Consider the following 10,726-nt stretch of genomic DNA (forward strand, 5'->3'; position numbering starts at 1 on the left):
CATTTAGATGCATTGCAAGTAATTGATATGTTCATGGCCTGGATCAGGCATACCTTAGTTTCCAGACGGACATCTTTGCTCTTTATTACTTTAGAGAGATCCCTGACAGCAGACTTTCCAGTGTAATTAATCTTTTGATTTTCTGATAGCTGATGTCAAGATTGCTGATTACGGAGTCAAGCAAGCTGAAGTTATCAACAATCTCAATCCCTTCTCTGTCCATCATGTAGCTGTTAATTGGCCCAGTAGTGAGAATCTTTATTTTCTTGCTGTTGATCTTCAATCCATATTGAAGAGTACATTCATTGACCTTCTGTAGCAAATGCCTCATGTCCTCCTCAGTTTCAGCAAGCAAAGTTGTGTTTATAATGCAGGTTGTCAGGCTACATTCCTCCTCATAAAGTTAAGCCTCTTGAATGATCTGTTCTGCATATAGATCAAAAAGGAATGGAGACATGACACACATCTTTCCTGATCCTGAATCATGCAGTGTTTCTGTGCTCTGTTCTGACTACTCCTTCCTGGTCCAAGTATAGATTTTGCATGAGTTACAAGTAAGTGTTCTGTTATTCCAATTCTTCTTAAGGTGAGCCACAATTTGTTGTGGCTAAAAAAGTAAAAAGGGGGAAAAAAACATAATAAAAGCAGGTGGTCATTATTGAGGCTTGTTGTAAGTAAAAGACATTGTAAATCAGCAACTGTCTGTAGGAAGTTGGAGTGGAAAGAAAGGATTCTAAGTGTACAGTAGTTTTTAAAAAATGTAGTCTTGATCTTAACTGGAAAATGTCTATGCAGAAATGTGTTTGCCTGGCCTATGGATACAGGGAGAGCCTGGGAGCTGAAGCAATATTATGTTATCTGTTAGGATGGAATATCATTATCTAAGTAGCCTCCAAACAGAAGCCAGTGACCGTCAGAGTTAATGAGCTATGTTAGAGCAAACTGTAATCTTTGCAAATTAGCCTGCCTCTTAAGTTTCTTGCCTTTCCCATAGTTTTTTAAAATAACATTTCATTTAGACATTTGTTATCTTTAAAAATGGAGTCTTAGGGAGCTCTGGTGGCCTAGTGGCAAGATGGCTGCACTGCAATCCAGTTCAAATCCACCAGATGCTCTGCTGGAGAAGGAGGGGGTAATCTTCTCCTCTACCAGTCAGATCTGATTTGATGGTACACATAAAGATAATACAATAAAAATTAAAAAAATGGAGTCTTATTGTAGCTATGATCAGAAGAATCAAAGGAGGTTTGTTTTTTGTTTTCTTTTTGGTTTTTTTTTTTTAACTCAACACTTAATAGTCAGAATTTGAAGGGAGGGATCAAGTCCCCAGCAACATTGCAGTGTGGCAATGGAAAGTAAGTGAGAGGTCATTGTGAAAAAGAGGGACCCAGGGCATAGAGATTGTGATTTTGGTCTTTTAAAACTTTTTTTAAAGTTTCTCATTTCATCCTTTTCCTTTTGTATTTTCACAGGCTACATATTTTTTTTTTATATACTTGTATGACACATTCCTTATGGACTTAAAATTCTTTAAACTTGTACTTTTTTGTTATAATACAACCTTATGCTGAGAATTAATAGTCATTTTGCCCATGAATATTGAGACTTAGGGAATTAGCACAAGACTATGCTGTTATTATAACTATTGCTGTGAGTTGTTGTTATTGTTAAGCGCCGTCAAGTTGTAGATGACTCATAGCGACCCTATGAATGAAAGACCGGAGCACTGTTAATAGAGTTTCTGGAGGCAAGCCATTTCAGAAGTGGATGCCACTCCTGCTTCCAAGTTTGTTTCAATCAGAACCTCCACCAAACACTGTCCACCATGGGTGACCATTATCACATTTGGCACATGAGTGTCACAGTGTTTAGCATCACAGCAACCACGAGTTACCTCTGTACAGCAATACACAGACCAGTGCTATACCACCTAGAAGGATGTTTGACAAAAAAAAATTTAAACCAGGCCTGAGAGCCACAGGCCCAAGGGCCCTAATGGGTTTTTAAATAGGAGGCCTTATCACATGGCCTCACTTCCCTTGGCAAATCAACATTGCACCCTTTTGTTTATATGTACTTAAATCTTTTGCTCTTATTGTTATATGCTGTTAAGTCAGGACTGGTTCATAGCTTGTTCTCTAACAAGCTTTCAGAGGCTCTCAATCACATAAGAAGAGATTACCTATCTTTCTCCCTCAAAGCAGGTAGTGAATTCTAATAGCCTGATTTTTACCATTGGGCCACTGGAGCTAACTTGTCATTTGTTAGAATCTGTGAAATTATGACACATTTTTAAATTTAGCTTTAACCACTGACCTTAAGCTGATTTTAATTTACAGCAAATGTGTAGGACACAGTAGAATTACCCCACAGTGTTTCTGAGGCCATACATATTTATAGGACAAAACTGCCTTTTTTTGTTCTCTCACTGTGCAGCCAGTGGATTGAAACTGTCAGAACTTTGGTTAGCATACAGCCCTATTCTCAACCCACTGGGTTACCTGGGCTCCCAGTTAGCTTGCAAGCAAGGCAAAATAGCAAACTTTCTTTCCTTGTCATTTGCCATTCAACTCCTTTCTGCCCCACTCTTACTCCAGTCTCTAATATTGCTGTTAGCATTTTGTAGACTTTAGTAACTTTTTTTAGATAGAACTAGGAAGCATGTTGTATAGGCTTTTGTTGTTAAATCTCTCATTTCCTGTCCTAGTACTTCTCCAAAATCACCTTGATAATGAGAATCTATTTAGCAGTTATATACGCCTAACTGGGAAATGTTGGAAATTTAAAACCAATGGTAGCATCTTTAACCAATGCTGAGAATGATGTTGCTCATTAAGTAAACTAACAAAGTCTATAAGAAGAGGAGCAGACTTGGGGAGAAGATCCAAAATTGTTATGGTACATTCTGTTGGAAGGTACAATGCTGAATAAAAGGTATATTCTTTTCCTTCAACAACAACAGAAGGAAGGTTATGTTTTGTATACCATTGAGTCCAAACCAATCCAGAATTGACCCTCTGTAAACCACATGGGAGGAGATTGCCCATCTTTCTCTCAGAGTAGCTGAAGGATTCAAACCATGCCTCTGGGAACCCTGAAGAAATGATGAAAGTTATATAAGTGTTCAGGTCTTTCATTTATAAGGTCACTATGAGTCGTCTATGATTTGATGGCACACAACAACAACAACAACAACATAGCTCAGTGGCAGAAAGCGATGCTACCAAAGCCAAAGGTGGGTGATTTTAGTCTACGGCTCTCAGGCCTGGTTTTAAATGTTTTTGGTTAAACATTTTTCTATGTGGTGTATCACTGGTCTGGCCATTTGCAATACAGAGATAACTCGTGGTTGCTGTGATGCTAAACACTGTGACACTGATATGTCAAATGTGATAATGGTTACCCATGGTAGCCAGTGTTTGGTGGAGCTCCCCAATTAAAACAAGCTTGAAAGCGGGAGTTGCATCCACTTCCAAAATAGCTTGCCTCTGGAAACCCTATGAACTTGGAGAAACAATGAAAGTTATACAAGTGCTCAGGTCTTTTGTTCATAGGGTCACCATGGGTTGTCTACAGCTTAATGGCACTTAACATCCACAACCTTTGGGTTGGCATCACAGCTCTTTGCCACTTTATCTCAGAGGAATAAAATATTCCTATTATTAGAATAGAATTATTCTATATTAATAGAATATTAATAACTTCTCAAGAACGCAGTTGTATACGAGTCTGAAGTTTGGAGGATATCCATACCCCTTACTGAAAGTAAGTGGAGAGTACTTTGCATTTCATTTTATTTCAGTAAATTGAGAGGCAAATTTCTTTTTGAGTAAGGAATTTGAACCTAGAAGGAGTGGTAAATGCTTGAATCAGTTGCTTTAGAAGTTTGATAAAGAATTGATGAATGAGAATGAAAGGACTATAAAGTTTCCAAGTGAAGTTAGGTAGAGCAGAGTCATGGACTCAATTGCATAATTTTATAGTTTTTATCTAACAAATCTTAAGAGCTCTAAAGCAGGATGGGAAAATGGATTGTAGGGCAGAGGGGTGCTATACAATTTAGATTTTCACAAAATAGACTTAGTAAACTATTAAAAAATAGAACAGATCCCATTATGACAATTTGAGCCATTCATATAAGGACAGACATATTATAGAGTTCTGATTGGGTAAAGACAATAGTCAAAAGCAAATCAGATTATTACAAAGAAATAATGAGAGGGATTGATAAAGTTGACATGCAATCAAGGCAAATAACTGATTGTTTTTTTAATAAATGGTTTTATAAGAGTATGAGACTAGATTTTGAACATAAGATTATGAAGAGAAAGTAGGAATATTATAAGAACAGAAAGCTTATATTTCAGAGTATTGATGACAATATTTCTAAATGATTAGGATTCCATGGAGTTGAAGTTCAAGATAGATGAAGATTAGTGTAATTAAGGAGGTACTAGAAAAGCAACTTGGAAGCAGGAGTGGCATCCCCTTCCTAAACAAATGCCTCTGGAAACTCTATGAATGATAAATGAAAACTAAATGACCATAGTTATAGAAAGGCTTCATGTCTTTTGTTCATAGGGTTGCTATGAGTCATGCTTGTCTCTAAGACAATAACAACAGCAGAAAAACAGCAGTGTCAATCTCGAGACTAAGATGTGCCTGAACCAGGCCATGGTCTTTGTAATTAGAGTTGAACAATGATTAAGGATGACCGAGACGAATCTATGCCTTTGAGTTATGGTGCTGGAGAAGAGTATTGAGCTTATCTTGGACTGTCAAGAGAGCAAACAGGTCTGTCCAGGAGAGGGTGAAACCAAGTTGCTCCTTGGAGGCAAGGATTTTGAAACTCTGTCTCCTATACTTTGGGCATGTTGCCAGGAGGGACCAGTCCTTGGAGAAGGACATTATACTTGCAAGGGTGGAGGTACAGCACAGGAAAGAAAAATCCTGAATGAGATATAGTGACACAATAACTGGGAAAATGGGGGTAAGTGTGTCAGGGATGGTGAGATTGGCTTAAAATAGTGCAGAGATCAGAGTTATTGTGCATAGGGTTGCTATGAGTTGCAGTCAACTCCACAGCATGTAACAATGACAACAACAAAATTAGGTAGGTCATTAGCAGGGTGAGTCATTAGTGTGGATCTAAATGTCTCTGTGCTTGTTGGCAAGAGGTCCAATAAAAAGAAAAACAGTGACTCAGTGGAATAATTAGGGGCTTCCACAAATTTACAAAAGCATATTAACAGACATTGTTGACTGCTTGTTTATCATTCTCTCTTTTCCTTGCCATGAGACCTCCAACACTGGAAATAGGGTGGCCTTATGCTCAGTCTCATGGTTGGAATAAGCCTTAAACTAGGTTGGCCCTGCGATCCACTTCTGGGTGATAAGATAAAACAGGAAGTCTGTTGGGAAATGAGTTTCTGGGAAACATTTTGCTTTATTAAGGAAAGGAACATGGAGCGAACATTGCCTTCTCTCTCAAGCTCTGGCATTCATTTCTTAATTATGAGAAAGGATAATAAAATTAGAGAGACATGAAATTGTTCTTCCAACTATTCAGTCAGGAGGTAAAAAATAATCTTGTTTGTTTCAACCACTGTTGGCAGGGCAATCATTGCTGCTTGCAGCTGAAAATGTTCCTTTCTGGAGAAGCTAACATATAATATTAAAGATTTCAGATTTTTTTAATTCACTGTTGAAAACAACAAAAACATCTTGACATTATATGTGCCATTCTTTCTACTGGTTCATTCTTTCAGTTATTTCCTAAATGTAAATCTTATTAGAATAGGTCCTGGAATAAATGCATGGAAGACTAAGAAACAATATTTTACATAAATTTTTATTATATGCTATTAAAATGTTTTTAAAAATTATTCATTATTGCACATTTTCTCCCCCTGTCTTTCTCCCCCACCCCCACAAAGCTTCACTTTTACCAAACTGTTCTCATACATATAATGTACAATCATATATGCACATCTGTGTTTATTGTTGCATTATTCACAATACAAAAGAGATAAAAGTAACCCAAGTGCCCATCATTGAACAAATAGGTAGAAAAGCTGTCATACATCACACAATGGACTACTAATACTGAAGGAAACAAAGATTTTTCCTCCAAAATTCAAGAGACCAGGCTTTTTCCTAGAACTGATACCCTTTCAAGCTAGAGATGTAGCCTTGAACTGCCTCATCAGTTTGTAATGGGAAATTTGGAAGACAGCTACCTGGCCAACTGACTGGAAGACATCCATATGTGTCCTCATTTGCAAGAAAGGAGATCCAATGGAATGTGGAAATTATCAAACACTGTCACAAATATCACATGCAAACAAAATATTGCTTTCACCCCAAACCAACCAGAACAGTACAATGACAGAAAACTGTCAGAAGTTCAAGCTGTGTTTAAAAGAGGTCATAGCTCTAATGACATAACTGCTGATGTCAGATGGATATTGACTGAAATGAGATAGTACAAGAAGAATGTCTATTTGTGGTTTACTGACTATTCAAAAACATTGAGGTGTTGATCAAACAAGCTATGGCTGATATTGAGAAGAATGGGAATCCCAGAACACTTTGTTGTGCTCATTTAAAACCTATTCCTAGACCAAGAATCTGTTGTCTGAACAGAGCAAGAGAACACTCTATATTAAAAATTGGGAAGAGTGTACAACAGGGATGTATCCTTTCCCAATACCTTTTCAATTTGTATGCAGAGAAAATCATCTAGTAAGCTGGAGTTTATGAAGAAAAAAATGGTAGTATCAAGCTTGGAAGAAATCACAAGAATCTGCATTGGCACAACCTCGCTAACTGAGACTGAAGAGAACTTAACAAACTTTAATCAATATGGATTGCATCTCAATATGAAGGAGACAAAAATCCTTACCAGTGGACCAATAAGCAACACTATACTAGATGGAGAAAGGATTGAAGTTGTCAACAGTTTCATCCTCCTTGGGTCCACAGTCAACCTTTTGGTACCAGCAGTCAGGAGATCAGGAGACATATTAATAATTAGGAAAGTCCGGAACTTCTCCAAAGTCCTGAAGAACAATGATGCCAGTTTAAAGTGTACCTGATTAAAGTCATGGTATTTTGAATTTGGCTATGCATCTGAGAGCTGGACAATAAAGAAGGATGATAGAAGAATTGATGCCTTTAGAATTGTGGTTCTGGAGTGCTGAATATCCCATGGAAAGCCAAAATAACAAACAAATATATCTTAGAGAAAAAGTACAGCTAGATTGCTCCTTAGAAGCAAGGATGGTGAAACTATCTCACATACTTTGGGCATGTTGTTAGGAGGGGCCAGACTTTGTTAGGAGGAGAAGATATGCTTATGAAGGAGGAGGGTCAGCAAAAAGAGAGAAATCTTAAAAAAAATAAAAATTAAAAAACCCCAGCAACAAAAAAGGTGAGCTCTGGTGGCCTAGTGGCAAGAAGCTGCACTGCAATCTCAGAGGTGCGTAGTTCAAATCCACCAGATACTCTGCTGGAGAAGGAGCAACAATCTCCTCCTGCACGTGTCAGATCTGATTTGACGGCACACACAACACCCACAAAATAATAAAATTTAAAAAAATTAAAAAAGAAATCTTTCAACAAGATGGATTGATGCAATAACTCTATCAATGAGCTCATCTATATCAGAGATGATGAAAATGGCACGGAATAGGGTAGGGTTCAAATCTATTGTTCACAGGGTAGCTGTGAGTTGTAGTTGACTCAGAGGCACCTAACAACAATAGCATGATAACTAAAACAGTTTTCTAGTTAGAACTGCAAAATGTCAATGTTGACTAGAGTCTAGATGTTGTCTCGACCTCATTTTATGTTTAGAAAGTCAGGTCCTTTCTCTATATTATAGCCTACATTATGCCCTACTACAAACCTAGATAAGTAAAATCCCCTCTCATCAAAGAAAATAATTTTTAAAAATCTAGTAAACCTAGGAAAAGTATCAGTGTTATTGGGGGAAATAACATTTTAAAAATATTTAGTCTTTTCCAGACACTGCATCATGACTGGTATATAGACTTTTAATTCCATTTTGTTTAATCCTGGCAAATACTCTGGGTAGGTATTATTATTATTATAATCTTTTCATAGAAGAAGAAACTGACATTCAGACTGGTCTTGTAGCTTGCATAATGCCACAAAGTTTGGAAATAGAGGAACTAAAATTAAATCCTTGTCTAACTCCACATTTGTTTTATTATTCTTTTAAACTATTGTGCATACATTTTCATTTTTCTGTTGTAGAAACTCAGACATACAAAAAGCATGAATGTTCATGTACTAAATCATTTACCTTCAACCAGTATCGACTCATGGCTACTCTTATTTAATTTATCTATCTGCCGATACATGCTCCCTGACCCCCATAATATTTTAGAGCAAATCCTAGATATGAGTATTTCACCATTAAATGTGAAGGTAGTAGATATTAGTAGGTCTTGTCTTGATAGCTGATATTATTCTTGTTTTACAGATGAGGAAACAGCTTCAGGAAGATTAAATAAATTACAAAGCCATAGAGTAATAAAGTGACTCAGAACCAAAGATCAGTTTAATTACTACTTTGCATAGTCACTCTTGTCCTTTAAGTGCCCTTCTTTAAGCTGGTATGGTTTTTTCATAGCAGGAATTTCACACACAGTGTTTCAGGAATCTTTTAGTTTTGATCAAGTATATACAAATACACTGGCTGGCTCAAAATAAAGGAAGACATGGCTTTATAAACTTATAGTTTTAATTCTTTGGAATTTCTGAGGTTAGGAGCATGAACTTTAAATCTTTAATAAAATATTTTTTTTACTTTATTATTTATCTCAAAGCAAATTCACTGCCCTTGAGTTAATTCCACTTTTTGGTAACTCTTCATTAGATTTCTGTGGCTGTAAATCTTTATGAGAGAAATCTAATAGATAGCAGCACAGGCTGAATGCAATCTCTAGAATCAAACAAATGTTGTTGTTGTTGTTGTTATGTGCTGTTGAGTTCACTGCAACCCATAGCAATTTTTTGTATAGCAGTTCTGAACCCTGCTCTATCCTGAGCCAGTCTCACTAATTCTAACACATCAACCCTCGTTGCCCCAGTTATTCTCTCAATGCATCTAATCTGGGGTCGTTCTCTGCTGCGTTGTTCCTCCACCCTTCCAAGCATGACGTCCTTCTCTAAGGACCAGTCTCTCCTGGCCACGTGCCCACAGTATGTGAAATGGAGCTTAGAAATCCTAGCCTCCAAGGAGAAACTTGATTTCACCCTCTCCAAGACAGACCTATTTGTTTTCTTTGCAGTCAATGGTATGTTCAAGATTCTTCTCCAGCACCACAGTTTGAAGGCATCAGATCTTCTTATGTTATTCTTAGTAATTGTCCAGCTCTCTTACATATAGCAAGTAATTGCAAAGGCCATGGCCTGGATTAGGTGCACCTTGGTCTTTAGAGTGACATCGTTGCTTTTCAGTACTCTGGAGAGGTACCTGACAGCAGATTTTCCCAATACAATTAGTCTTTTGATTTCCTAACTGCTGGTGTTAAGAATGATTGATTGTGGAGCTGAGCAAGGTGTAATTTTTTTTTTACAAGGTGTAATTGCTAACAATGTCTTCTCCATCTATCATGCTGCTGGCAATTGGCTCAGTGGTGAGAATCTTTGTCTTCTTGATGTTGTATTGAAGTCTGCATTCCTTGACTGTCTGGAGCAAGGACTTCAGGTCTTCTTCAGTTTCAGCAAGCAAGGCTGTGTTATTTGCATAACAGAGGTTGTTGATGACTCTTCCTCTAATCCTAAAGCCACTCTTCCTCATAAAGCCCTGTGTCCCGAATGATCTGTTCTGCATGCATAAAGATTGAAAAGGTATGGAGATAGGATGCATCCCTGACACACTCCTTTCCTGATTTTGAACCATGCAATGTTTCCCTATTCTGTTGTAAGAATTGCTTTGTGTATAGATTTTGCATAAGCACAATCAAGTGGTCTGAGATTCCCATTTTCCTCCAGGTTAGCCACATTTGTTGTGATACACACAGTCAAATACCTTTGCATAGTCAATGAAACACATATACACATTCTTCTAGTACTCTTTGCTGTCTGCCGAGATCCATCTGACATTGGCAATAATGCCTCTAGTACCACAACCTCTTCTGAATGTAGCTTATATTTTTCTTTAATATTTTATACTGATTTATTTACAGAGTGTGAACACATTGTTTTCCACAAATGATTCTTCTGATTTCCTTCACCACCCCACCCATCAAACTGTGCAACCCTATGATTAACCCGCCCTTTCTTTACCCCTCTGCTTCCACCTTGGATCCTCATACTCATTCTACAATAGTAGTTTTATACTATATTTGTCCTTGTGGTACTGAGTTAGTTCACTCAGTGTAAGGCTCTCGAGTCCCTCCCAAGTTAGGTAGTCATTTACAAAATCATTTTTCCTGTGTGCGGTGTAGTATTCCACTATATGAATGTCTCACAACTTCTCAATCCATTAATTTGTGGTTGGACATCTGGGCTGTTTCCATGTTCTTGCAATGGTGACTAATGCTGCTATGAACGTTGGTTTACAAGTTTCTGTTTGAGCTTTAGTTTTTTTTTTTTTTTTTTTTTTTTTTAGTATATTCTAAGCAATGAAATACTGGGTTATACAGAATTTCTATGTTCAAGTTTTTGAGGAAGTGCCAAACTGCCTTTCAGG

Source organism: Elephantulus edwardii, unplaced genomic scaffold (assembly GCF_000299155.1).
Source record: "Elephantulus edwardii isolate Elephantulus edwardi_28Jun2011 unplaced genomic scaffold, EleEdw1.0 scaffold00030, whole genome shotgun sequence".
In the NCBI taxonomy this organism is placed as follows: domain Eukaryota; kingdom Metazoa; phylum Chordata; class Mammalia; order Macroscelidea; family Macroscelididae; genus Elephantulus; species Elephantulus edwardii.